Source organism: Rousettus aegyptiacus, unplaced genomic scaffold (assembly GCF_014176215.1).
Source record: "Rousettus aegyptiacus isolate mRouAeg1 unplaced genomic scaffold, mRouAeg1.p scaffold_m13_p_4, whole genome shotgun sequence".
Taxonomy (NCBI): domain Eukaryota; kingdom Metazoa; phylum Chordata; class Mammalia; order Chiroptera; family Pteropodidae; genus Rousettus; species Rousettus aegyptiacus.
The window spans coordinates 34,085,122-34,112,803 of NW_023416307.1; the positions used below are offsets into that span (position 1 = coordinate 34,085,122).

At 33.3% G+C, this 27,682-nt stretch overlaps 1 protein-coding gene across 1 annotated transcript in view; it reads left to right on the forward strand.

Moving 5' to 3' along the window:
- Positions 1 to 27,682, forward strand: part of NAALADL2 (N-acetylated alpha-linked acidic dipeptidase like 2) — a 798,563-nt gene that overhangs the window by 91,680 nt on the left and 679,201 nt on the right. The window lies entirely within an intron of this gene.

Genomic DNA, 27,682 nt, shown 5'->3' on the forward strand with positions numbered 1-27,682 from the left:
TAAGATCATCTAACAAGGTCATTTAGGGGCCAAACCTTTGTCAGTCTACACTAATATTGTTTAAATCTGACTATATTACATAAGTAAATTGAAAAGTATAAAGTCTAAACCTTGCAATAAGTGCAAGATTTCTTAAATTTGATGTAGCCGCTGTTGGTGAATGATGAAATAGGGAGGTTAATACCACTGAAAGAAATTTTATTATTCACAGTTTCTAAGAGGGAGGCATACCACACTATGCAGGGCCACATGGAGGAAGTACTAGGTTTTTTTCAGGAGGTAGAAAGAGCAAGTGGACAACATGACCTAAATCTTTTATTGTAGTTTAAAGAGAAAGGCAAAGCAGGGCAGGGTGAACAGTGTGGGATTGGCTGGTTTGAGTAATTTCAGAAACTCTTAAATAAAGAAATGGTCTCTAGTTGTTTAGAACTTAGCCCTGGTGTGGTTAGGGTATGGAAATATTGGCTCGGTGTATGAAAGTTAGATAGGGAGGTAGTTGGGGATATGCACTATCAAAGGCATGCTGGCAGCAAATTGTTGCCTGTCTCTAGGAATTAGCTGGCTTTGGGAAGAACTGTCGCTCCAGGATTAGCAAGGCCCCAAGATGTCAAAGTACACTGGTCTTCACTGTTCCCTCCCTCTTCACTTCCAACACTTAGTCTCCTAATTCTCATGCATGCCTGTATTTCTGTTTTTTTTTGTTTTGGTTTGTTTTATTAAGTTTTTCTCTGTGGCGATTATAAAATATACTTATAAAGAAGATTTAAAGTAATAGTACTGTAGGTGTTTTTAAAAAAACTGCTATGTACATTTGTCAAAGAATTAAAAGTGGCCTTTGAGAATATTAATGAGAGTTTTAAATGTTATCGAAGAGGCTTTTTTACGTTCACGATATAAAAGTCAAGCATTAAAAGATCTTGTGTCATGCTATCGAAATTTTTTCAAAAAAAAATTTGAAACTCTATAATGACTTAATTCATTATTTGTTCAATGTAAATATTAATGCATGGCTGCAATTATAGCCTAAATGTTTTGAATGCAAAATAAACTTTAGTTATAGTTTAAGGTAGAGTTTTATTCAAACCTTTTTTCTGGATGTTTAGTATAAATTTTGGTGATTCACTTAGTGACTTCATTCCTGATTCGCTCTGTATAGAATATAGATAAAAATAGAAAGGTTCTTAAGGGTAGGGGGGAAGGGAAGAAGGGAGAAGCCAAGAAGGACCAGGTCAGTATACTCCATCTCAACACCATTATCTACTGGAAAATTTTAGGCCTCTGCAGAACATCATTAGAAAGCTAAAAGTTCAGATGAATGTTTCAAAAGTTTTATACAGTATTTTATGATTACAGAAGTTTGGATAACACTGGATTAAGAAAAGTTAATGAACTTTTTAACTGTATATCTTCTTGGAACTTGAAATGATAATATGCTTTATGTTTCACCAAGGAGGAATATAGAATTGCCCACAGAATGTTTTTTTTTCTTCTGAGCAGCACTTAGGTAAAGTGAGCTGCTAAATATGTTTTTGAAAACATTAATCTAGGGAAGAGAAAGGAAGGAAAGTCATATAATATCTTTGTTCTTTACCTGGTTCATCTTTCTTTTGAAAAAAAAAACTGGTCAATTCTCTCAAGCTGTTTTAAAGATTAGGTTATATAGTTCTTTGCAAATGTGTTTTAAAACTAAATTACATTGTGATAAGCTATACTATTGACATCGTAGCACTTATCCCTTTGTATTGAAGCTTCTTCCTTATGTGTATAACTTCTCTACTATGATATAAATTTTCTAAGTGCAAGACTTTGTCTTCATTATGTATTCTCAGTCTCAAATGTAATACCTTACCCAAGAGCAGTTCCTCAGATGCTTAAGTTAATAAATTCTGAATAGGCTAATTGTATCTGGGCAGTAATATGCCATTATAGTCAAGTAGAACTAGGTTCAAATCTGTTCCCCACCACTTAACTAGTGTAACCCTGGGCAAGTTACTTATAAATAATGATACCGATGTGTAAAATAAATTGTGTAAAGTAAATTTTGAGGAGCAGCTCGAGATTGTTTAAAATATGTATTAGTCATTTTGCCCCTTTAGAAACTTACTTCAAAGAAATTTTCAAAATATAAAAATAGAGGTTGGTCAAAAAGTGTATCTCATATATTAATTAATTGTTATATATTACTATATATGTTGGATAACTATGGCAATTTGCATTGGAAAATTATAATACTTCTTTTGTTCAAACAGAGATCAAATGGTAGCAAAGGACTGCCTGAGCGTGTGTGTTTGTAGCCAGTTTTATACTTGTACCCACAATGGGTGGCTATTCTGTCAAATTTGGCTGACTCATGAATGTAACTTGCTTAATTTTTTTGTTGTCATTGTTATAAATAGAGCGGTGGTTCTCAAAGTGTGTGGTTCTAGAAACAGTAGCACTGACATCACCTGGAAACTTGTTAGAAATACAAATTATCTGACTTTTCCCCCAAATCTAATGAATCAGAAACTAAATGGTGAGGCCTAGCAATCTTTTTTTAACAAGTTTTCTGCTGATTTTGACAAATGTCCAAGTTTGAAAGCCACTGAAATAAAGTGAAATAAAAATGTATACCCAGGTTTTATAATGAGCAAACATAAATGAGCTGTAGGCTCCTGAACACCTGCCTGTGAGAAATTTGAGAAATTTTAACATGGAAAATTTCAATACACTCACCATAGATCAAGCACTTACAATTAAAGGGTGAAAGATTGCTCAAGAACAAAGCTAAGGCTCGTGTGCCTCTGGAGAGTTTATAAGATGTAAGGTAATAGAAGAAGAACTCTTCCTGAAGGTGCCTTTAGTCATCACCATTTGGTGAACATTAGGGGAAATATTTGGGGATGTAGTTTACTTTCTCAGCCAGTTGGCGAGATATTAGAAACTTACAGAAGGTTTCCAAGCTGCTTTCTCAGATCATGGACTTTTGGAATTAAAATGTGTTTTGGAGAAACCCTATTTGCCTAACACCAATCATCCACAAGATCATATTTCCATACAAATGTATCATGACATCTGAGCACATTGAACTTGAAACTTCTGGGAAAAACAAACAAACAAACAAACAAAAATAAGGACATTGCTTGATATTTCTTTTCATACTGAAAATACTAATTAAGCTGATGAGGACTAAAGGCAATGTTTATTGTTGATCAGATGTGACTCAAACAGAATCACAGATTTTGAGGAATTATAGACCTGTTGGGTGGAGACAATGTGACAATATAATGATTTTATAAGTGATACGCAGATGTTGGTGAATATGAATCATTCTTGGTGTCTCTGGCCATCTCTAAGTACAAATATAAGAAAATTGGAATTGTTCTCAATCAATATGGCTTAGTTTCAAAAAATGCTTTTTGAAGCAAGTGTGAACTGTGACCATTAAGTAGGCACAATCTCTTAGGAATCTTGGACACAGAATGTGACTTTGACATGTTTAGATAATATGGTTAAACTTTGGTTAACATGACTTCATGAAAATAGGCTCTCTCTCTTTTTCTTAATGCTGCTGCAATAAAAGCAGAAGACCTCTATTAGTAATATTATTTTATGTTTCCCAGAGTTCTTGAGAAAGTGTAGCATTTTAACATCAGTATTCTTATTGAATTGCTGATATTGACCAGTGATACTGACATCTAGAAATTTTTTGTCTCTCGGAATTCGAGTCCTTTTTAGATAGTAAAAAATTATATTTGAATACTCAGTAGGTTCTATATCAACATTATTAGTTATAAAAATTGTAGCTTTCTGCATATATATGAATTTCTGATTATGTAGATTACCATTAGAAAATGCATAGCATCCCCTGTTTAACATATAAATATGTGCATACATATATAGAATGCATACATATTCCTTTTTTCCTTATCTAATAAAGATTATTATTTCTTCCCTCATTAAATATTTGACCCCTTTTACTCCGACCTACTTTCCCCCTCTCCCCTTCTCTCGGGTAACCACTAATCCATTGTCCTTGTCTATGAGCCTCTGTTTGTCATGTTTGTTTGTTGCTTTCAGCTTTATATCACACATGAGTGAAATCATATGGTCCTCAACTTTTTCTGTCTCAGTTATTTCATTCAGCATGATTATCTCAAGATCCATTCATATTGTCACAAATTGCAGTATTTCAACTTATGGCTGAGTAATATTCCAGTATATATGTGTACCACATCTTAATTTAATCACCTATCATAGGACATTTTCACTTGTTCATTGCTGTAAAGTTTATTAAACTATATTCTTTCACTTATATATCATAGTGTATATAGCATTAGCATATTGTCTTTATGTTAAGTGCCAAAGACTATCCGCTAGTTAGAAGCTGAATCATCCTGTACTCAAATAGAAGTAGTTGATATTTGCTAATGCTAGGTAGCAAAAATAATTAATATGAATATTATAGATGGTTTTCTAAAGTTTCTTGAGCTAGGGATATTTTTTAAATGGTGATTAATTCCTAAAAGTACTTCATTTACAGTGTTTTAATATGGCATGGAATTATAAATTTATAATTATCAGGTTGTAAATTACCTCTTAATTAAATGGACTCTAAATTTTTGAGTAGTAGAGGATAAGGATCAGTATGGGGGTACTTATATTTTTATAGACAAATTATGCACTCTAAGCACACATGTAACTAAAGTAGGGCTCTTAAGAGAGTGAAAATTATGCATTCATCTCATGTTTTCTAACTGTAGATGTTAGCATTTTTTTAGCCTTATAAGTGGAAATGAAGAGTTTGCTTCACTACTTCAGACAAACACTTGATCCTCAGTTTAAAAAGTTGCAAAATTAATACACTACCTGTTGTCCATTTTGGTCATTGACCATTAGATGTTAGAGTATTATGACCAATACAAACACATTGTTGGTGTTTCTTAATTCTAACAATGTAAGTGTAGAAATAAGGTTTAAAGGACATTTGCCAACTATGATAAAATAAATATAATAATAAAAAATGTGCATGTTTATTTTTTAAAAAAATGAACAGCAAATGTGGCCTTTTAGAATTAATGTAAAGTATCTAGGTTTTCTCTACCATAATAAATCAATAATCATTAGAGAGTGCTATTAGTATTTTTTTAAGACTATAAGCTATATTTGGTAAACTATAAAATACGTCTCAGAGTGGGAAGAACAAAAACTATTAATATCAGTCATAGTTCAAGTTATATCATTTCTGAGCACCTGAAGAATAAACTATTAGAGGAGATCTACGGTTTAGACAAGGTAAGGGATATGAGTTCTGGTCCTACATCAGACCTTGGATCTAGAAGGCCCCACGGGAAACTCTGATACAAGTTGCTGTCAGGTGAAGTATTTTTACCATGCTAAAGTTGTAACAATTAAGATCTGGAAGGCTTTAATTTTTTCAAGTACCTATAGTTCACACAAATTAGAAGCAGCAGGAGACAAAGGGGCAGGAAAATGACCCCTATAGTCAGGCCCTGTATTGCTTTACAAATAGTGGCTTATAATCTTCATGGCATTCACGCGATATGAATGTTATACTTCCTATTATTTTAAATTAAAAAAAAAAGAACTAAAAAATGTAAAATAATTACTCAATGTATTAGTTCCTACGATTGCTTCAGCAAAGTGCCACAAACAAAGTGGCTTAAACAGCAGAAATTTATTGTCTCGTAGTTCTAGAGGCTAGGAGTCCAAGATCAAGGTGTCTGTAGCACCACACTCCCTCTGAACGTAATAGAGAAGGATTCGATCCAGGCCTCTCTTCTCCCTTCTGGTAATTCGTGGCTTGTGGCTGCATAACTTCAATATCTCCAGGCATTCTCTACATGTGTTTGTAAACAAATCCCTCCTCTTTTTAAGGACAGTATACCAGTGTGACTCATCTTAGTTAATTACATCTGCAATGACCCTATTTCCAAATAAGGTCATGTTCTGGGTTCTGGGAATGAGGATTTCAACATATGATTTTTTTTTTTTTTTGAGGGGCGGGGCACAAGCTAGCCAGTTGGTAGTGCAGTTAGCATTTAATTGCAATATTTTTGGCTTCACATTTTAGGTCATATGACAGCAGGAATGAATTTACACTTTGTTCCATAAAAGACAATATAATGTGTTTCAATTTTTAATATATTAGAAAAGAGAAGGAAGGAAAATTTGTGATGAACAATTTGTTGGGAACAAAATTTTGTAAACTTTGTAATATTCAATGATGGATTTTGGCTTTTATGTTTTTTATTTTTATTTTTTAGAATTTTTAAAATTTATTTTAATTAGTTTCAAGTATACGGTACATTGGTTAGACATCTATATAGTTCATAAAACAATCCCCCTCAATTGCTCCCTCCCTCCTCTGGCCCTCCACCTTGACAACGTATTAATTCTAATTGCATTCCCTATGCTGTGCTTCTCATCCCCGCGTCCTTCCATCAGCTACTGATTTGTATTTCTTTAACCCTTCACCCCATTTTTTGAACCTCCCAAACTCCCCTCCCCTCGGTCCATCACCAAATTGTCCACTATATTTGTGAGTCTGTTTTTGATTAGTTTGTTCATTTTATAACCTAGATTCTGCACATAAGTGAAATCATAGTGTTTACCTTTGTCTGACTTAAATCCCTTCTAGGTCCATCAAAGCAATATATTTTCCTATCCACTTCCTTTCAGTCTGTGTCTTCTAATCTGAAGTGAATCTTTTATAGGCAGCATGTAGAGGTCTTGTTTTCTTTTCCATTCATCTGCTCTTATAGTTGGAGCACTTAATTCTTTTCTATTTGAGGTACTTGTTGTAGTTGTTACCATTCTTTATGCTTGTTTTTGATACATGTTTTTTCTTAAAGTCCCTCCAACATTTCCTGTAATATGGGCTTAGTGGTGATAAATTCCTTCAGCTTATTTTTGTCCAGAAAGCTCTTTATCTGTCCTTCGACTCTAAATGATAGCTTTACTGGATAAATCATTCTTGGTTGTAGATCTTGGGTCTTCATCTTGTTGAATATTTTTTTTTGCCAGGCCCTTCTGTCCTGCAGAGTTTCTTTTGAGAAATCAGCTGCCAGTCTTATGGGTTTTCCCTTATAAGCAACCATCTGTTTTTCTCTTGCTGCTTTTAATATTCTGTCTTTGTATTTAAACTTTGGCATTTTAGTTATGATGTGTCTTGGTGTGGGCCTCTTTCGATCTCTGATTTTTTGAATTCTCTGAATTTCCTGGGGTTTTATGTTCATCTCCTTCACCAGGTTAGGAAAATTTTCCATCATTATTTCTTTAAACAGCTGTTCAGCATCTTGATTTTCTTCAGTTAGATTAGACGCATTAGACGGATATTTGGACCCTTAAAAGTTTCCCATATTCTTCTTAAATTATTTTCATTATCTTGGCATCTTATCTCTTGCCATTCTGATTACGTGTCCTTGGAGTTCCCATCCTCTAGATAGGGCATTTGATCCTTTTCTTTCTTCATTCTGTTTATTCTTTTGTGTATTCCATTTAATATATTTCTTATCTCAGATAATGTGTTCTTCATTTCAGACTGGTTCCCTTTTATAATTTTCATTTCCATTTTTTATGTTTTTTTTAAATCTTTTTGTTGAAGTTCTTACTGAATTTTAACCAAAAGTTCATTGAGCATCTTTATAACCAGTGTTTTGAACTCTGCGTCTGTTAGATTACTTGACTCCATTATAGCTGGATCTCTGTTCTCTTCTATCATATGGTTTCTGTTCCTTTGTCTTCCTGTTTTGGCTGCCTTTCAGTGTCTATTTCTATGTATTAAGCAACGCTCCTAAGTCTCCTGGTCTTATTAGTGTGGATTTGTGAAGTAGGTGTCCAGTGGCACAGTCCTGAGAGGGGTTCAGCTACAGGGCAAATTTAGCTCAAACGTCTGCCCCTCCAGGGCCACCTGTTAATATTCAGCAAGCAATCCACAGATGCTGTGCTTATAGTTGCCTCAAAAGGCCACACCAAATACTGAGGCCAGCTGCCTCCAATGTGAGTCTAAACGCTGTTCAGCAAGAAGTACATGATTCGCTGAGGATACACCTGGATGTGGCTTGGTTGGAGCTGTGAGTTGGGGGAGGTGGGATTTCAGGGAATCTGCTGGGTGGAGCGACTTCTGTTATCCAGTCTTATGACCTCAAGGCAATGGCAGTGCTGTGTCCATGCACTGGGAGCGGAATGGGCTCAACAGGGAACAATGAATACTGCCAGCACTTCTGTACAGAGCGTGTCTTTCCTCAGCCTTTACTCTGATAACGTTTTCCTGTAAGTCCCTGGTGCCCAATGTGTGCAGCCGAATCAGGACTGGTGCTCAGAGCAAGCTGTGAAAATCCGCTTGTGGACACGGCCCCTTTAAGAGGCTTCTGCTGCTGCCTCTGCTGCAGCCTCTATCTCAGCAGCTTGAGACCAAGTAGCCCCACGTCCTTGCCCCGTCCTATCTTCTGCGGATGCAGGGTTCTTTCTTGGATTCCTCCCTACTTGTATGGCTTGTTCATCTAGATTCCAGGTGATTTTTCCTTGCTGTTGCTCCTTATTTCCATCACAACTTTGATTTGGTTGCCAGAGGGATGAACAGAGCCTCTATCGTCTGGGCCATTTTGGTTGTGTGCCCCCCCTCCCCCACCCCACAGATTTAAGCTTTTATATTGTTGATAGGAAAAGGTTTAGCAGGACAAAGTGATACTAGTGGGTTTTAAAAAATATTCATCTGCCAGTAATATGCAAGATAGATAGGAGGAAAGAAAAACTAATTACAAGAGGAGTTCAGAGGCTATAACTAAGCTTGAAAATATAAGGCCCAAAAGAGGTGGTACAGTTAGAATGTAAACATGCGATAGGCAAAACTATTGAAAGATATATTTCCTAAGACTTGGTTGTTATGTACATATGGAAATAGAGGAGTCAAGAATGATAGGGTTTCATGCTTGGGCACCAAGGAAAATGGTAGCCTTCACATGTAGGAAGAACGTTTTATCTTCTGTTTTTAATTTTTTTATTTTAATTATATATTTTGAATTTTCCCCATTAATATAATTAAGTTCTTTTTCTGATTCACTTGGTGTCCTTAAATAATATTGGTCATATAGTCTTGTGGAAATCACAAAAAACAGTTTATTTTTGTTGAAAAATTATGGGGTAGTATGTAAGTAAATCAATTTGAATGATGATAGAACAGAATTATCTACATTCTGGATCTTAGATTTCCTATAGCACTGTATCCCTATTATAAAAATCTCCACAGAAGCTCCTAACCACTTCGGTCCTAAATTTAAACTATTAATTTAATGTTACTTAAGTTATTGGAAACCTAGAATATTTTTACTGTGTCACCTGATCATGTTGCCACAACTGTGAGTTATTCTTCTGTCACATTCATGCCTGAAATGTATTTTATCAGTTATGTTATGCAGTGTACAATTTACATGCTAACCAACACCAGTTCTGAAACAAAGAGGAGGAATGAGAAAATGAAACTTTGCATCTCATAGGAAATAAATATTTTCTAAATCAATTCAGAAAATTTCAGTTTCAAAAATATTAGATATAGTTGGAGGATTTTTATAGAAGTTCTATAAAACAAATTAAAGTGAGAGATTGGTTTTTGGAAGATGTTTTTAAATAAGAATAGCTTTTTAAAATTGTATATATAGAGAGCCAAGAGGAACTTTTCGAAGTTGATAAAACAGCGAGAAGCTGGGTTGTATAAAAATAGCATAAATTTGAAAAGCTCTAGACTGATATAGAAATCATATTTTACATAGACAAATGGGTTTTCACTGCTGTCCTAAATCAGTGGCTCTCAGCACTGTCTGCACATTTGAATCATCTGGGAGCTTTTAAAAACAATGTTGATAGTTGGCTCTCTTCCCAGTAGATTCTGATTTGATTGGCCTGGGATATGTGAGACCCAGGCATCAGCATTATTTAAACCTCTGCAGTGATTCTACTTGTAAAAGGTGCTGCCTTAGAGCTTTTGTCGACTTGGAAATTGCATTAATGAATTGTATTCATTGATAACATTATAACAATATAACATTAAATAATGACATTATAGAATCTTGTTCACTATCAATAATTAACATATTACAGTGAATAAAAATAAGAGCATTTATATACATAATAAACACAAATACAAATTTATATTTTATATACTATAAAATATCTTTATTTAAAAATAAACATTTAAATTTTAAAATTGAGTCCAATAAAATATTTAAAATTATTAATAATCCAAGTAATACTTTGATATGTCAAAATTCCAAAAATATTACATGATGACAGATACTTGGCCACATTCCTGGCATCCATATGTGAACCCTGAAATAGTTTAATTGCTCAATGATGTAGGAGAAAATAGAGTTGGAAGCCTTACTTATATTTTTGAAAGTATATTTTTTAGATTCATTTAAAATTTTTTTTATTCAACATGTTTTATTTAAACTTTGTGTAAGAACATTAACTGCCATTTAATACAATCAGAAATGTCCTACATCCTATTCTGAAACTCATCAACCTATATGCAAAATAACAAAAAGCTGGAAGACAGATGAAAGAGAAAGAAGCCAAAAAAAAATAAGCAATTAAAATAATCTTCTGTATGGAGATAGATGTGATAATGGCTGTCCTTGATAATACATTTGAAACAGTGGAGCACAAGCCTTATTGTTCACTTGAGAGAATAGACACATAACGATCTTTACTATGAGTTAGTATTATGTTTGGAAACATTAGCATTCAAATTAAGTGGCATGTGTAAGATTATTATGTGTTTTTGCACATGACTAAATAAAACCTCCAAGAAAGACAACATCTGGATGAATGCAGGGTTTTTCTGTTTTTAGTCTTAGTCTTGTTTAGTCTTAGTCTTGTTTTTTTTTTTTTTTTTTTTTAAATTTTTACTTGGATTTAGATCTGAGTCATTGAAAAACAATTAATATTTAAAAAGGATCTAAATAAATGCAAGTTAAGCAATACCCTGGCTTAAATGGCATTAGTTTTGTAAAATGATCTGTTAAAAAAAATTAGTTTTGATATCTAGTGACCTATTAAAGTTTAGTTCAAGGTTTAAAAAATTGTACCTGAGGATATGGCAATGAATATGATGCAAATTAATTTAAGAACAATTAGGATTTATGATTTTATCATTTTTATACTTAGTGCTCTGAAAACCACCTTTAAATTTGTTGAGTTTGACCTAAAACTCTTTATAGACAAACCAGAAGATTGAATTTTCTGTATTGTGGAATAAGCGCTGGAAAAAAAGTGAGGATCATTTGTGATAAGATCATTGTTGATTTGAAGCAATGTAATTTCTTGGGTTTACTAACAATGAACTGCTCAGGAAAGTTTTGTTGTCTGTTTTCAAATCCAGTAAATATTTTAAACTCACAAGCTAATGCATTTTTTTGTACAGATGATATCTAGGATTGGATAAGATGTTCTTGTGCATTTTTATTTACTGTACTTCTATTCATACTAACTCAGTGCATTTTACACTTATTTTAACAAAATTTTTTTGGATACTTGATTTTATCATCTCTGCTTCATCTTTTAGATTATTTCTTAAATTTATAAACATGTGCTTCAGTTTTCTAGCGGTCCTGAAATAATAATCAACTTCTTAAATTTTATCTTTTCTTGGGAAAAAATGATATTCAGAGTATGGAAATTTATGATAATTTGCTGTCTAAAAACTGAATAAAATGCTCTGAGTGAAGAGCACATTAGTCCATTTTGGAATGACAGTGAAAAGGATGATATCAAAATCTAGTCAAACCATCCTGTAAGTATCACATTAGAGAGAAATGTCTTTTTTGAATATAGAATTGTGGAAATTAGAATTTTTTTGATAAACATACAGAAAAATAGTAAATAAACCATTCTGCCCTATTTTATTGGACTAGAAAGTGTTGTAGCTTCTGAGCTCTAAGTCAGGTCTTGTGCTTTTTTCTAGTCCAGTCCCCTCTAATGGAGAGGGAAAAAATGGGGCATATAAAGAACATGGGGGAGCTTAAAAAAAGCATGAACAAAAACAAAACCCCCACATCTGTGTTCTCTTCCCTCAGTAGAACCTAACTGGGTTGAGAGAGGAAGAGGTCAGACTTATTTCTTTTGGAAAAAGAAACAAACCAAACCTCCCTTACCTTTCTTGTTAAGAGTTTCTATGATGAGAAACAAACAAAAGCTGTAGCAAGAACATAAAGAAAAGTTCTTTAAAAGAGTTATGATGATTCAAGGGAAAAATGAGGGTTTATGATTAGAGATATCAGATGATGCTAACATTTATTCATTGTTCATAATTTTTCGCCTTACTGAGCCAAGATACTGGGGATCCTGGGCCAAGTAGAAACAGATCAGGGATCTGTTCTCATAGAGCCTTTCTTCATGTGAGCAAGACTGACTCAAATATAAAATTGCAATGTGACAAATATTATGGGGGAAGATATACATTATGTGCGAGACTGAGATAAGAAAATTGCCCAGTTCAGTGAGATCAAGGGAGACTTCTCAGAGTAGGTGACTCAAGTGGCCTTCATGGAGAAAGATCCATTTTTGCTAAGGATTCTTTTTTGTATAGATAAGTATTTGGATATAGCTTATATAGAAAATGTATAAGTTTTTAATATTAAAGATAAAAAAATAAGGAATTAAAAAAAATATATGTGTATTTGGTCTCCAGGGCTGCTGAAACAAAGTATTACAAACTGGGTGGCTTCAACAACAGAAACTTATTCTATTACCGTTCTGGAGGCTAGAAGTCTAAAAATCAAGGTGTTGGTAGGACCACACCCTCTCTCTGTGAAGACTCTAGGGGAAACTGTATTCCATGCCTTTCTCCTAGCTTTTGATGTTGTTGGCAATCCTTGGCATTCCTTGACTTGTGAACACATTACATTCCAATCTCTGTCTCTGTCATTTTGTGGTGGTCCCTTGTATGTCTCTGTTTCTGTGTCCAAATTTCTCTCTTTTTATAAGACATCAGGTTTATTAGCTTACAGGCCCACCCTACTACAGTATGACCTCTTCTTCACTTGATTATATCTGCAAAGACTCTATTTCCAAATTGAGTCACATTCACAGGCTCTGAGTGGACATTGCTGTATGTGCTTGTGTGTGCGCATGCGTGTGTTTGTGTGTGTGTGTGCGCACACATGCGCCTGACTATTGAGTTCAATGTGAAACCCAGAAGATGGCTAAAAATAGCTGTTGCATGTTCTGATCCTTTATTTAGGTGTCCTCGTAACTGGAAAAAGTATTTAAGTGAAAAAGTATTTGTTTTAAGTGAGTACTAAGTTTCAACCATGTATATATTGAAGGCTGACAGTCATCTGAAAGACTTCAGAAATGAGAGGAAAAAAATACCCTGGGCATAAAATCAAAAGCAGTAGTTCACTTAGCCCAAAAACACACATAAACCATTTTTCATAGGTAGTAATAAGTTTTAGAATAATTACATCAGACACATGTATACATATATCACATTTTGCTTGACACTTAAATTTCTGAATTCTATTAACGTTATATGTTTTACTTTTACATATTAAATCCTTCTATTGTTTTAGGGATAAATAAACTATAGTTTAATAAAATTCAAATAACACAGACTGGTATGTAATAGTATAGCAAAAATGGATGGTAACAACGACAACTTGACTAGAATTTCTTACATAAATGGTGCAGAAAACCACAAAGTATAGATCTGCTGATGTAAAATAACAGGATCTGATCTCTGCAGAGAAATTATTCAGCTGTTCTGTGCTTAATGCAAAAATACAATATGAATTTTCTTAACCAGATTGTGATTTCATAACCTGAGTTAATTTCATTTTAGAAATTATCAAAACTTTGATTTAAAGACAGATCTTATTTTTAATATATCTCATTTTTCTACAAATTATGTTCTTAATTTATATAGTTTATGACGTGTTTGTCTTAGTACCTGCTTAAGCTATTCAGATATTCTTTTCATAGTTTCTTTACAGCATCCATCACTATTTAAAAGATGGTTTTGTACCAACCCCATTAGAAGTGAAGAACCATACAGGTGATTCCTTACCTAATTATCCTTCAGGGGCCAGAAGGCCATATTAGCACTATCTTATAACATTTACTGATTCTGGCAGCTTAGGGACAAAGTGAAAAGACAGAAGAGAGGAAAAACTAAAACTATAAAAATAATGGCAAAAAACATGATGATGTTATATCTAAGACTGCACAATTTTCTTTTCAGTAAATATTTCCTAGATAAGTTATTTTAGATGAATTTACAGAGCTAATCCAGTTATGTAAAAAGTAAAAACGTAAAAACATTAGATTATTATTTCTCTCTTCAATTTCGTAATGAAAATAATCTCTTTAATTCCATAAATTCATTTTTATTTTATTAATTTAGAAAATAAAAGACTTATGGCATGAACATCAAGCTTATAACTAAAGAATTCAGCTTTAATCTCTAAAAGTTGAAAAAAAACAAAACTTCTGCTAACCTTTTTTTTTCTAATGAACAGGTACATCATTCACTTAGGGAAGGTTGTATGTGTTGGCTTATCTCTTCTTTTGTGTTGATGAATTGCAGGTTTTTAGACCTCATACTTTCATTGCATAATTTTCTGACCTCAATTATACTTCTCAGAATGCAAAAGGTAATGAGTAATCGAATTGTTTATAGGGCTTTTAAAAGTTGCTTTTAAAGGATGAGATAAAAACATATTATAGAGTTTTCTACTAGGACAGCTTGTATTCAGCAAGGTTGCATTATCAGTTGGGATTTTTTAAATCCATGCTTTAAATCTTAATATTTAAATTGCTCACATGCTATGACTTAAAAAATAGTGAATATATAGAGATGCAGTGATTTATCTCAAAGTCTAATAATCAACCCTATCTGGATTTGTTGAGTAATACAGAAAAGGAGCAGTTTACATTACTATTAGTAACATATGAAAAAATTGAACTGGAGACACTTTTAGCTTACTCTGGGTTCTGGGATAAGGGAAATCAGGATAATTGGGAAGGAAAAGAGGGCACAGAAGATGCAGCTGGCCATTTTATTAGAGTACATAGCAAATAATTTTCTTTGTATTAAGGCCTATAGACTTTTAAAGAAGCCAGATGTATATTACAGATTTTATGCAATATAAATTCTGTTGACCAACCTTTCTTTAATCAAATAGCTTGACTTACCTATGCCCTCTATTTCCTTTCTAAAAACATACTGAATTAAGGTTGGGGCACATGGAATGCTTTCAGAGTTGCCTACTTGGGCACTGCTACTCTCTCTTCTTGAGTTGACTACCTACTGGTTTCCTACCTTGTTGAAAACCAACAAAGCCTTAATAATTAAGAGAATTCATTCGAAAGCCTATTTTTTTTTTTTGTTGGTGGTGGTGGTTTTGATTTGTGCCCATAAGCAATTATCTGCAATAATGGCAGACAGGTAAAGACTACTAGTGACAAAAAGAGAAAAAGTTTGAGATAAAGGTAAAAAACAAAAGAGTGATATAAACAAAAGTCAAAAAAAGAAAGAAGGGAGTAAAAAAAAATGCTGAAAGTTAGTGAAGATGACACAGCTAGTGTTTTTAATCATGTTTCCTTGGCTTAAGATTATCTTCATACTTTTCACTTTGGCATCACTAAAGTTCTAGTTATTGTGAGTGCCATCATGTGAAAACTTCCCTGTTTTTTTTTCTAATTTTCAAAAATAAATAGGCATCTGGGCATTGGAAATTACTTGATTGATTTATAATAATAATAATAATAATAATAATATACCTAACATTTATGTATCACTAGCTATATATATGCCATGCATTATGTTTTGTACATTATACATATTCATTTGTTCTTCACGACAACCTATGAAGTTGCTTTACTATTATTATCCTATTTTACAGTTGAGGAAACTGAGGCGGCCAAACACTGGGGCCCATTTATTGGAAACCCATATCCCTGTCCCACAAAATTCTCATAAAATTTAAATTGTTTAGAAGACTTAGAATTGCAGAGAACAAGCTGTTTTAGATTTTATCTTTTAGGCCAAATACCTAATTTTACACTTGAGGGAACTCTGGTTCAAAGAAGGAAAATACTTCCTGTAGGGCTTGCAATAGGCAGGCTTGCAGAAAGTGAATCCTGGGCCTTAATTTAGATTTCCCGATCTGTAGTTCAGTGCCTTCCATCACCAAATTTTGGGGCAGGTCAACAGAACCTTAAAAAAAATCTTGATACATTTTTAACTTCAGATTCAAATCAAAATAACCATTGCACATTTTCAGCTTATAACTTTTCAAAAGAATCCTAGAAGTAATCTGCATGTTAGACCAGAGTCTGCCAAAATACTTTGTTTTGAGGCAACATTTCAACACATGGAGACTCATCTTTGACCAGAACTTTTCCTATGTCTGAGAAAACATAAATATCTATTTTTTTTAATTAAAAATCATCTCCTCATTCCAGTCAAAACCTATATTTTAATCTATTGGCATATATAGGTCATGATTAAAACCTTGCCTTCAAAACTATTATCAAATTATATCTGCCTATGCTAGCAGTGATAATGATCACCTTTTAGAAGTACAACCACTCATTGAACTGTAGAAAAATTGAACTATTACAAGAAAATTGAATATCTATAGAGATTATCTTGCCTGAAAAATATCAATTTGAAGACTAACTTTCCATGTTGTTGCAAATGGCAGTATTTCATCTCTTCTTATGGCTGACTAATATTCCATTGTATATATGGACCACAGCTTCTTTCACAGGGAAAGTTGAAAACCACATGATATCACTTATATGTGGGATATAAATCTAAAAGCAACAAATGAACAGAACAAACAAACAGAGACTCATGGACATGGACAATAGACTAGTGGTTACCAAAGGGAATGGGGGAGGAGGGGAGGAGGGAGGTACACGGGGTAAAGGGGATCAAATATGTGGTGACAGAAAGAAATCTAACTATGGGAGGTGAACATACACTTTAAATATATCGCCTTACTGTTAAAATGTATAGCTGAAACTTACTGATTTTCGTTAACCAATGTTGTCATAAAAAATAAATTATAAAAAAAAAAACTTAAAAAAAGACTAACTTTATGGTGACTATAAAAGGTCAAAACATTCAATTAAATTTTTTTAAAATAAAAGTGTAAAACATAATTGTTAAATTTCTAGTCTTTCAGTGTTGAGGGAACTCAGTTTATATTTCCTTTACTTTTGAATTGTAGCAAAATAATATAGCTAATAAGGTATCTATTCTATTTTGTAGGTAGGAATTTCACATAAATGTGATATATTTTTCTCCAATCCACTGGTCTGATATTATGAGTTTTCCAAAAATGAGTTTATTAACATTAAAAAGCAGACAATGACATTAGGTAATAGGGAAAAATTTATATGCTTGAAAGGTAAATATTTTTCAATTACCTTTATGAAGATTTACTTGTAGAATTGTCTGTTTATACTGTACATGTTTTTCTTAAGGAGTTTTAGCCTTGGCATTCATGATTTATTTGAAATATCTTAGGTTCTGTGTACTCCGGTTTACTGAAGAAAGCATATCTCGCATGATGCTTACTCATAAATGCATCAGTTATTCATAGAATAACCCCTTAATTAGTGTCACTGGCCTTAATATTCTCTGATATTAAAACAGTATGGTGGCTGTACATTTTGAACTCAGCCTCTGCATTGCATCTGATAAGTACTTTCAGTACCATTGACTAATTAGCTACTGAAAGTGCATGTGTAATGTTAACTAAGGCAGTTCAAGCTTTGGACACAGACATTTTTCAATTTTAAAGTTATCAAACTATTATTCTTCTACATAACTTTTTGCTTTGTAGGCTTTATTAGATTTTGCAGGAAGATGCAAAAATGTTCTCTTACTCCAAATGGAAAACTTCTTGTTTTAGATTTAATCACCTTTCACTGGTATGCCAAATAGGTATATTTGAAAAAACATAAAAATAGCAAATTAGCAGGTAGCTCAGAAGTCAGCTTTCACCAGGGGATCTAGTACATATTAAAAGAAATATAAATTAATCTTCCTGTTCACTGACCTCCCTATGTCTAAAATCTGTTATATATATATATAAACTGCGACTTGTAGCTCAGTGAAATTCAACATGTATATATTGGCCATCTTTTATGAACCCATTTCTTTGTTAGGCTCTGGAGACAAAAAGGTAAATATGATGTGATTCTTGCCCTTGAAGAGTAGAGTATTCAGTTCATCAGGGGAAGACGGATCAATAAGCACATAATGCAAATATGGTGTGGTACAAACTTAGAAATATATGCTAACCTATGCTCAGCCTACATATGCCAAATTATCTTTTTGAATTTTTTGCTAAGATTCTGTAGATCAGGATTTGGCAAAGTTTTTCTATGAGGGGCCAGATAGTAAATATTTTCAATTTTGTCAGACATATGATCTGTCATTACTAAACTCTCCCATTGTAGCTCAAGAACAGACACACAATAAATAAAGGAATGTAAATGAGCTACTTCTAAACCTTTGGTGTAAATAATCATGACTGCTGCTAAAGTAGACCTTTAACTTATTTACCTTTCCTTTCATATACACTTTCTTTATTCTTTCTCCTCTACTTTCTGTTTTCTTTTCATTCTTTTTTCCTTTCTATGCTGACTCAAAGCCAGAATCCATGATTCTAACCAGTTATGCTAGTAGCGCTGAAAACAAAGATATTTCAGTTCTTTATGATAAAACTATCAATAATTATGGCTAACATCTTAAAACTATTTTTGTATGCAGAGCATTCTCAGTTACAATTCACTAAATTAAAACTACCCTGTGAGATAGATATCATTTTCGTTTTACATATAAGGAAAGTAGGCCTTAGAAAAAGGCAGTGATTTGCTCAGGATTATGCAGCTAGCAGAAGCTAATTGTATTATATCATAACCATGACCTTTAAAACACGATATACAGAGAACTCCAGTCCCATTTATGGGATCAGTAACTACGTTAACCAACCAATGTGTCCTAGTTTATCTGTGATCGAAGGATTTGCCCAAACAGGAGACTTTCAGGGCTAAAACTGAGAAAATTTCGGGCCAACCGAGATGATTTGGTCACTGTCAAAGCCCCAGCTCTGATTTCAGTGTTTCTTAAACTTGGGCTCATTTAGAAATCTTCTTAATCGGATTCTGATTTAAATTCTCATTGGGTAGAGCTGATTGGTGACTGAGAACCTACGTTTCCAACAAGCACTCAGGTGATGCTGATGCCGCTCATCTAGGTTTCTGCCCTGAATAACAAAGTACCTTTGTCCAAACTCAAGGCTCATGCAGATTTCATGAAACAGAATCTGTGTTTTAAGAAGGTGGTTCACATGTCTAAGTTTAAAGAGCTTTGTTCTAGTCCATATCTGATTTAGATAATCTTTACCTATACATATTTTTTCTGGTATACATGAATCTTCCTGAATATAGCCAAAGTTGTATAACTCCTTTTACCAATCTGATTTAGTTCACATTTCTTGGAAGCCAGATATGTCTTTTGTTGCACATTTACCTATTGGCTCATTCCTTATTTTTCCTAATACCCTGTAACTTTCTCGAACCTACTTATTTAAGTTCAATGCTGAATGTTTGTGTGTGGCTACAAAAGAAAATTATTTCATTTGAAAAAATCAGATGCTCAGCATTGAAGGGGGCCTTAAAATCACTTTCAACTGTAAAACTGTCCATCAGAATAAGTATATGCGACAATTTTTGTCTCAAAATCACTCTCCTATGACACCAGAAAAAATAAAATTTATTTGCGGTAGATGCTTTCTATTGCCAAGATGTTGCTTGAACGTAATGAAAGATTATAGAAATCATGTTAGTTATTGTTTCTGTGTTTTTTACTACATGCTGGGTATTGTTCTAATTTAATTGCATCATTTAATATTCATAACGACACTGTGAGGTATATTTATTATCTCCAATAATCAGGTGAAGCAACTGAGCAAAAAAAGACTAATAACTTGTCCAAAGTCAAAGAGCTAGTAAGTGGTCAATTCAGGATTATGGATCCAGGCAGTTCAGGTCTTGTGTAAATGTTCTTAGCCATGTTGACTGTTTTTCAGCTCCATGTCTGTTTCCTTCATAGCACTGACCACAATTTCTAATTATTGATTTTCATTTTTACTTTCAATCTGCCTTCTTCTCAAAATTGAAAAAGGATCATGTTGATCTGGCCCACTATTATATTTCAAGTGTCTGACACATGTTAGGTGCTCAGTTAATAATTGTTAAGTGAATGAATAAACGACAAAATATTTACAGTTCCAAGGAAAGTACATAGAAGCAAAGTATAAGGGACCATAGAAGAGAGGAAAAATAAGTCAGCCTGGGCGAATTGGAGTATCCTAAAACACTCCTACTGAGAGATGTAACTTTGGAAGCTGGATTGACATTTTCACAGCATCTATTGGTCAAACTTTTATCTGAGACAATTATAAGTGTCTATGTTAATAGTAAATTGGAAAGGGCTTTTCAAGAAGCCACATATATAAATAATTTTGTGTATATATCATTTTATTTTATTTTTACAAAATCAAAATAATCATTTTTGCTTTAGTTTTAAAGTAGTCTTAGAGCTTATTTAGAAATAATATTGCTGCCATAAAGAACATTACAAAATCATTCAAAATCATTCTTTCTAAATTAATTTATAACATATTGCAAAAACATTTAGCTAAAATCAGTAAACTGAGTTTGTAGTATAGCTTGAGATACCTACTGTGGTTAAGGCATTCAGGACAATAGCCTTAAATACTTTTTACTGTGCTGAAAATAAATCCCGTGCTTCCAACTTGTCAGGCTCCCCGCTCATTATCATCTTTTTACCTCTGATCATTAATTGTTCCCACCTGGAATGTCTTCCTCTGGTTAGGCCTGTTTGAGGCTCTTTAAGACCTACCCAAAATCCCCCAGTTCTGTGGAGCTTTCCAACAGGATGCCAACCACCCAGAAAAGCGCCTCCTCTACCCTCTGGTAATTTCATCTCTGCCACAACCGCTGATGCCTCATTTTGGAGGGTGAGTGGCGTTTTCTTATTCCCTTATTGTTTCCCTTATTGTTTGTAATTCATGTCTCCGTAAATGGATCAGACTTTCCTGAATGCATAGACTGTATCTTCTCCATCTCTGAATCTCACCAAACCCAGAACTGGATGCATATTAAAAGTGCAGTAAATATTTGTTGAATGCTTTATTTGACTTGAACATTATCTAAAGTCAGGTATGCAATTTCTGTCACTGTTATGTGGAATATTGTTTACTCCAAGGCTTTTAAAAGCTATTTAAATCTTCCAAACTCAAATATAACTGGTAGAAGGTGTTTTTGTTTTTTTGTTGTTGTTTTTATGTTTTTCTCATAGTACATAGTTCTTTGTGATTAGGAGTCTGGGGTAGAAGAAAAACAGAAAAAACATTTACTTGTCCTAAATGTATGGGGCCCTTGGGGCTTTTAACAGCCACCTCTAAATAAATTGAATGGATATTCACTAAACGATGGGATGTAGTTTCTGAAATTTTGCAAAATTCCTTTGTCAAGTTATTACTGTTTATATTTTATATTCAACAAAACCCAAAATATATTTGTACAAATTACTATTAAGTCTTTTCTTTTTGAATGCTGTGAGCATATAGCTTATGCACTTATATGTGTATAGCTTTGTAAAGATGAGTATACTGGCCTCTTACAGGCATTTAATTTTTTATTTTTGACAAAATCAATTTCACCAGTGTAAAATTTCTATTTCGATTTAATCACAATTACTAAAAGATGAATAACTTTATACATAGATTATTATCTTAGAAAATTAGGTTCCAAAAGGAAATAATAATCTGCAAATGCAAATTAAGCATTCTCTTCACTCTTTCAAGTCCTGTGTGCACCTAGTTAATTTTTTTTTTTTTTTTCTATAGGGTAAGAAATGTTACCGTAAGGACAAGAAAAAGGTAGTTTTATGTATGGAAACTATTGCATTGCTAGTAAAATTCGTATCGACTTACAAGTTACACGTGTCAGATTGACAGAAGTAGGCTGTCTTAGACCAGAAAAGCTGGGAAAAATTAGTTATTAAAAATGGATTTATCAACTAGTCTTGAGTAGAACATGTGAGGTTGACCCCATTATAGAAAAATCTAGAGGATAAGCACACAAACTGCCTGAAGCCAGCTGAAAAGAGTTAGGGAGATGGAGAAAGAAGCATCTGGTGAATATCCTAGTGTAGGTATTGATGAGGCCAAGAAATAGGTTCCAGTGGTTATCATAAAGAAGATTCCTGGGGATATAGATTTAGGAGGTCTGGGATGAGAGTTGAGAAACTTTATTTTGGAAACACTCCCCAGAGAAATTCAGATCATCAGCTCAGCTTGGGAAGTACTGATTTCTCAGACTTTAGGAGGCCTGGTCCCAGACCAGTTTTGGAACGAGGTAGTCAGGGAGATTTCTTAGACTGACTAAAGAAAGTAATGTAGACTCCCGTTATACCACTGGCCCAGTTAAAATCAGACTCTTGAAGTATGGTAGCTTTTTGCTCCATTTTGAGGAGTTTGGGCTTTATGCTATAGGGGAAGGAAAACCCCAGTGAAGTCTGGGATTTCAAGTGACACAGCCTTCTAGTATTTCTTCTAGTTCATGCTTGGTCAAGCCATCTTATAAAAAGTCACCAGCAAATTATACTCTTTTATTGAGCAAAGTGAGTATTCCAAGTTCAGTAAAAACTGGTCTGAAGGAAAGTGTGTGTGTTTTTTTTTTTTAATACTATGTTTATTTTATCTTTCTAGTTAAGTATTTCATGAAAAAAGGTAAGTTCACACGCAACATTTTATATATTCTTTCTAAAATGTAAGACCAATTTAACAATAAATAGCTGCTAATGTTAAATTGTGTCTTTTTAGAACAGTAGTTTTAAATTTTAGCTGTCTCAGATCCACCAGGAGAGCTTATTAAAACACAGATAATTGGGCCTCCCTCCCAGAGTTTCTGACTTAGCCTGAATGGAAAAGAATTTTCAATACTAACAGATTCTCAGGTGATACTGATCTTGCTGGCCCCCAAAATCATATTTTGAGAACCACTGTCCTAGGAATTAATTTCTTCTAGGCTGTCCAATTTGTTGGTGTATATTAATCACATTAGTCTCTTATGATATTTTTTATTTCTGTAGTAACAGTTGTAACATTTCTTTCATTTTAGATTTTATTCGAGTCCTCTCTTTTTTTTTTTTTTTTTTTTTTTTTTGAGTCTATTTAAAGGCTTGTCAGTTTTGTCTATTTTCTCTCTTTATCTCTACTCTGTTCTTTACTTCTCTCCTTCTACCTTTGGGCTTCATTTTTCTTCTTTTTCTAATTCCTTGAGGTATAATTTTAGGTTATTTGAGAATTTTCTTGTTTCTCGAGGTAAGGATTTATACTGTGAACTTCCCTCTTAGAACTGCTTTTGCTGTATCCCATAAATTTTCCTATATGTATTTCTATTGTCTCAAGGTATTTAACTTCTCTTTTGACTTCTTCATTGGCCTATTGTCTATTTAGAAGCATGCTGTTTAATGTCCACATATCTGTGAATTTTCCATATTTTTTCTTTTTTTGGCAATTGATGTCTAGTTTTATACCCTTGTGGCTAGAAAAGATGGTTAAAATTATTTTAATTTTCTTAAATTTATTAAGACTTGATTTGTGCCCTAAGACCAGAGAATGTTTTGTGTGCACTTGAGAAGAATGTATTCTGCTTTTGGATGGAATGTTATGTGTATATCTTTTAAATCTGCCTGGTCTCATGTATTGTTTAAGGTGATGTTTCTTTATTGATTTTCTGACTGGATGATATATTCGTTGATGTAAGTAGAGTATTAAAGTCCCCTAGTATTATTGTATTGTTGTCTATTTCTTCCTTTAGGTCTGTTAATATTTGCTTTATATGTTTAGGTGCTCCTGTGTTGGGTACATAAATATATGCAAATAATATATCCTCTTGTTTGATCAATCACTTTATTATATTGCAATACCCTTATTTGTCTCTTTATTATAGTCTTATTTTAGGGCCTATTTTGTCTAAGTATAGCCTATATTTATATTTCTTTGATTAAATTTCTTCAATGATAAATGAAAGAACTAGATTATCACTAGGTAGTCTCAAAATACTTATTAATTTAAGGATGCCAGAAATTCAACAGTAATAATAGGTAGCTAATCTTCTAAATGCAAAATCTAGATTTAAAAAAATGATTGTTAAATTTTTTTATCTTTATTCTAAGTTTACTTATCAGTTTCATATCCAAATAATATATTTATAAAAAAATGTATAACAGAAAGGAGCAAAATAAAATATTGATAAAATAGTGCTTAAGAAATTGATGTATTAGCTAAAATATTTCTTGTTTGCCAATAATGTTTCATTTAATCTTTATTACTTAGAAACCTAAGGGATTAAGAGAGGGATAATATTGGCTATCTGTAGTCCAAATAATTAAAATATTAGACAACAACCATATAGTCTAAAGCTATTTAGCTTTATTATTTACACAAAGTCAGTTATGTTACATATTCCAAAGGAATAAGTGCACACTGGGGAATATTTTACTAAGATAACATTACTTTCTAAGAGCCATAAAGCCCTTGACCTCCACTTTGTATCTCCTATCTCTTCCTATAACTTATTCTGGTATCATCGTCTTGCTTCTGTGTTATTGCTTCAAAATGTTTGTTTTAGCAACAAAAATATTTTAGGGTATAGCTTTGTTAAGTGGTGCCCTTTTATATCTGAATTTAAAGAATGCTTATCCCAAGGATTAAAATGGAGAAACCCAATGGCTTTGTCTGTGTGAAGTCATTGATTCATCAGCTTTCATTGCATAGTTTTTGTCGAGCTGATGGGAAAAGTGAAACAAATTTTGCTGCCAGGGTCTTTTAGTAAAATGGTCGGTGCTTCCCTCAGCAGCCTTAACACTAGATATTTATTCTAGCCTTTGTAAGTTCTTGTCTACTGATCGTCTAGTCTCATAAGGTGAGGGTATTCTTTCAGTATAGGATAGTTCTGGGCTCTGAGATGCCAATATACTGAATCTTCCACCAGTTTCCCACATATAATTTACATGTTCAACATACTTTAAAAATTACATATATAAAATTAGATTATTTGATTTTTGGCATAAATAAAGAGATTGGCATATTTTAAAAATATATAGGTATTAATTTCAGTATTACCAGATTTAACGTCCTTCTAAAATGTGTTGGCTCTTGATATTTGCACTATTTCTTGATATGCTATATAACACTCTCATCCTTCCAGGAATTGACCTTTCTCTTTTGATTCATAGAGCTCTTTTGGGAATGCCATATTTGTACATGGCCCTGGTTTCTTAGCAATACTTGATGGACCCAAAGGTGGGCTTCTAACATAATCTTACATGTTCAACTACTAAAGATAAGCTAATTATGATTATTCCAACTTTCGTAGCCTAAGGAATTGTCTCACTGGCTCAGTTTATTTGTCAGTGGGCAACTTTTCATATAAAAATTCAGATACTCTCTGAAAGTCTGTTTTTCATTGACTGTAGAGAAATGTAGTATGCAGAGACAGAGAAAAATAGTCAATATTAAGGTAAGTGAAGGAGGAATTGAAGAATGTTGATGATGTCCAGGTTTGTAGCTGCAGTTGTATCTGAAGCCTTGATACGTTTTGGCCTATTGTTCAACTTGGTTGTTCATGAGATACTTCAATACTGTCCTAAAAGTTTTTCTATTTTGTTTTATCAAATCTCAGTTGGCTTGCTGCAAGTTATAGACAAGAAGTCCTAGCTAATACATGGGGACAGCAAAGGTTCTGAGATATGTGTGCCAAGAGGAAGTTGTCTACCCAACTTGGGGTACCCCAAATGTTAAATTGTGTCTTCTCCAGCATCTTCCCAGCTTACTGTACTATTTGGAAATTCTAAAACTATGTTTTGTGAATCAATATGTTTATTGAAGGTTATTTAAATAAACTTAATTAACATCATAACCAGAAAACATAAGTAAAAGCATGGAAAAAGTAAAAAGCTATCATTGTTACAGTCAGTATGAAGGCTACCACCTGCATTGTAAAAGACCACTCCTTAAAAAATCATGGAGCAAAATGTATAGCAATGCCAGTAAAATTAATGAATGTATTATGTCTGAAACATACTGAGTTTTTCCAAGCATGAATCCTTATATAGGAGATAATAGAGAGAATGTGGCTAAGATCCTTTGAGGCATTGTGAGTAATTCAGAAATAAAATATTAATTCCTGAGTAAACATTTTACATTGTAACTATCTTTAGTAAACTATTTTTTATTCATAGTAATATGTTACCCCTCTAGAACAAGATTTGCAAATATAACTCATCATCATCTGGCCCACTAAAACAAAGCTATGCCCATTCATTTACTATTGTCCATGGCCCTTTTCACATTTTGACGGCAAGGTTGAGCAGTTGTGACAAGAGCATATACCCTGCCAAGTTTCAAATATACTAGCTGGCTATTTACAGAAAAAGTTTTCTGACCCCTATTTCAATAACTCTTTTCTTATTTCATGTGAGAAAATTGATTTTGATTTAAATACAATTTTGAAATATATTCAACTTTTCAGAATAAAACCACTGTATAAATTCAGAAACAGATGTGTACGTTTCGTATTCCTTTGCTCAGTATATCCTCTGTCTACAAATTTATCTGATGGATCAATTAATAAAATGCCTAATTCTGTGACTTAATTACAAGTCCAGCTGATTAAGTCTAACATTTGGAAAAAATTCTCAAAATTGGAACCACATTCCTGAATGTTTTCTAACTTTCAAGTTCCTTCAGAAATGGTCTCTTTCATATACAACTCTCCTGGTTGTGTATAGCTCTCCAGGACTATTGGAGATTTTCCTAAATTCTTTCCTCTTGACTATGTTGATATCTACCCCTTGTTTTGATCAGTCTTGAGAGCCAGCCTAGGACTGAGAATTTCCCATGAGTTTGAGGAATAACAGGGTTTTGGCTTTAATCCCATGGTATTAAAGTTGCATGCATTGTATCAACTCTGGGTGACACCCTCTAAGAAACTTGGATTAGAAACTGATATCTAAGTTAAAATCTTATCTCTATCACTTACTAGAGTGCTGTTTAAGTAAGCCACATAACTTTTACAATGGCCCACAGGTCTCTATGTGATCAGACACATTCATAGACATGTATGGTCTTGTTACTGCTCACACATGACAGGTATATGCTCACCTCTTGGTCCTTGCCCATGATGTCCCCTCTTGGTAGGATACATTCTCTTAAACATCTTTGTGGTTTATTCTCATACATTTGTTGCCTTCCTTGGCAACTGTACTAAAAATTGTACAACTCCCTGTAATACACTCTCTATTCATTGTTTCTATTTCTTTCCCTTAGTACTCATTATCATCTGTCATAAAATATACTTTACTTCTCCATTTTATTTGTCCACAAGAAATGAGTGTCATTGACTTCAGAAATTTTTAACTGCTTTGCTTCATGATATATTCCTAGTACTTACAACAAAAGGTTCTCATAAAATATAGGTTGAACAAATGAATAAATGACACGAACCACTTGGAAATAGTATGTGCCATTCATTCATTTGGAAAGGTGCTGGAGCCCGCTGGCAGAGA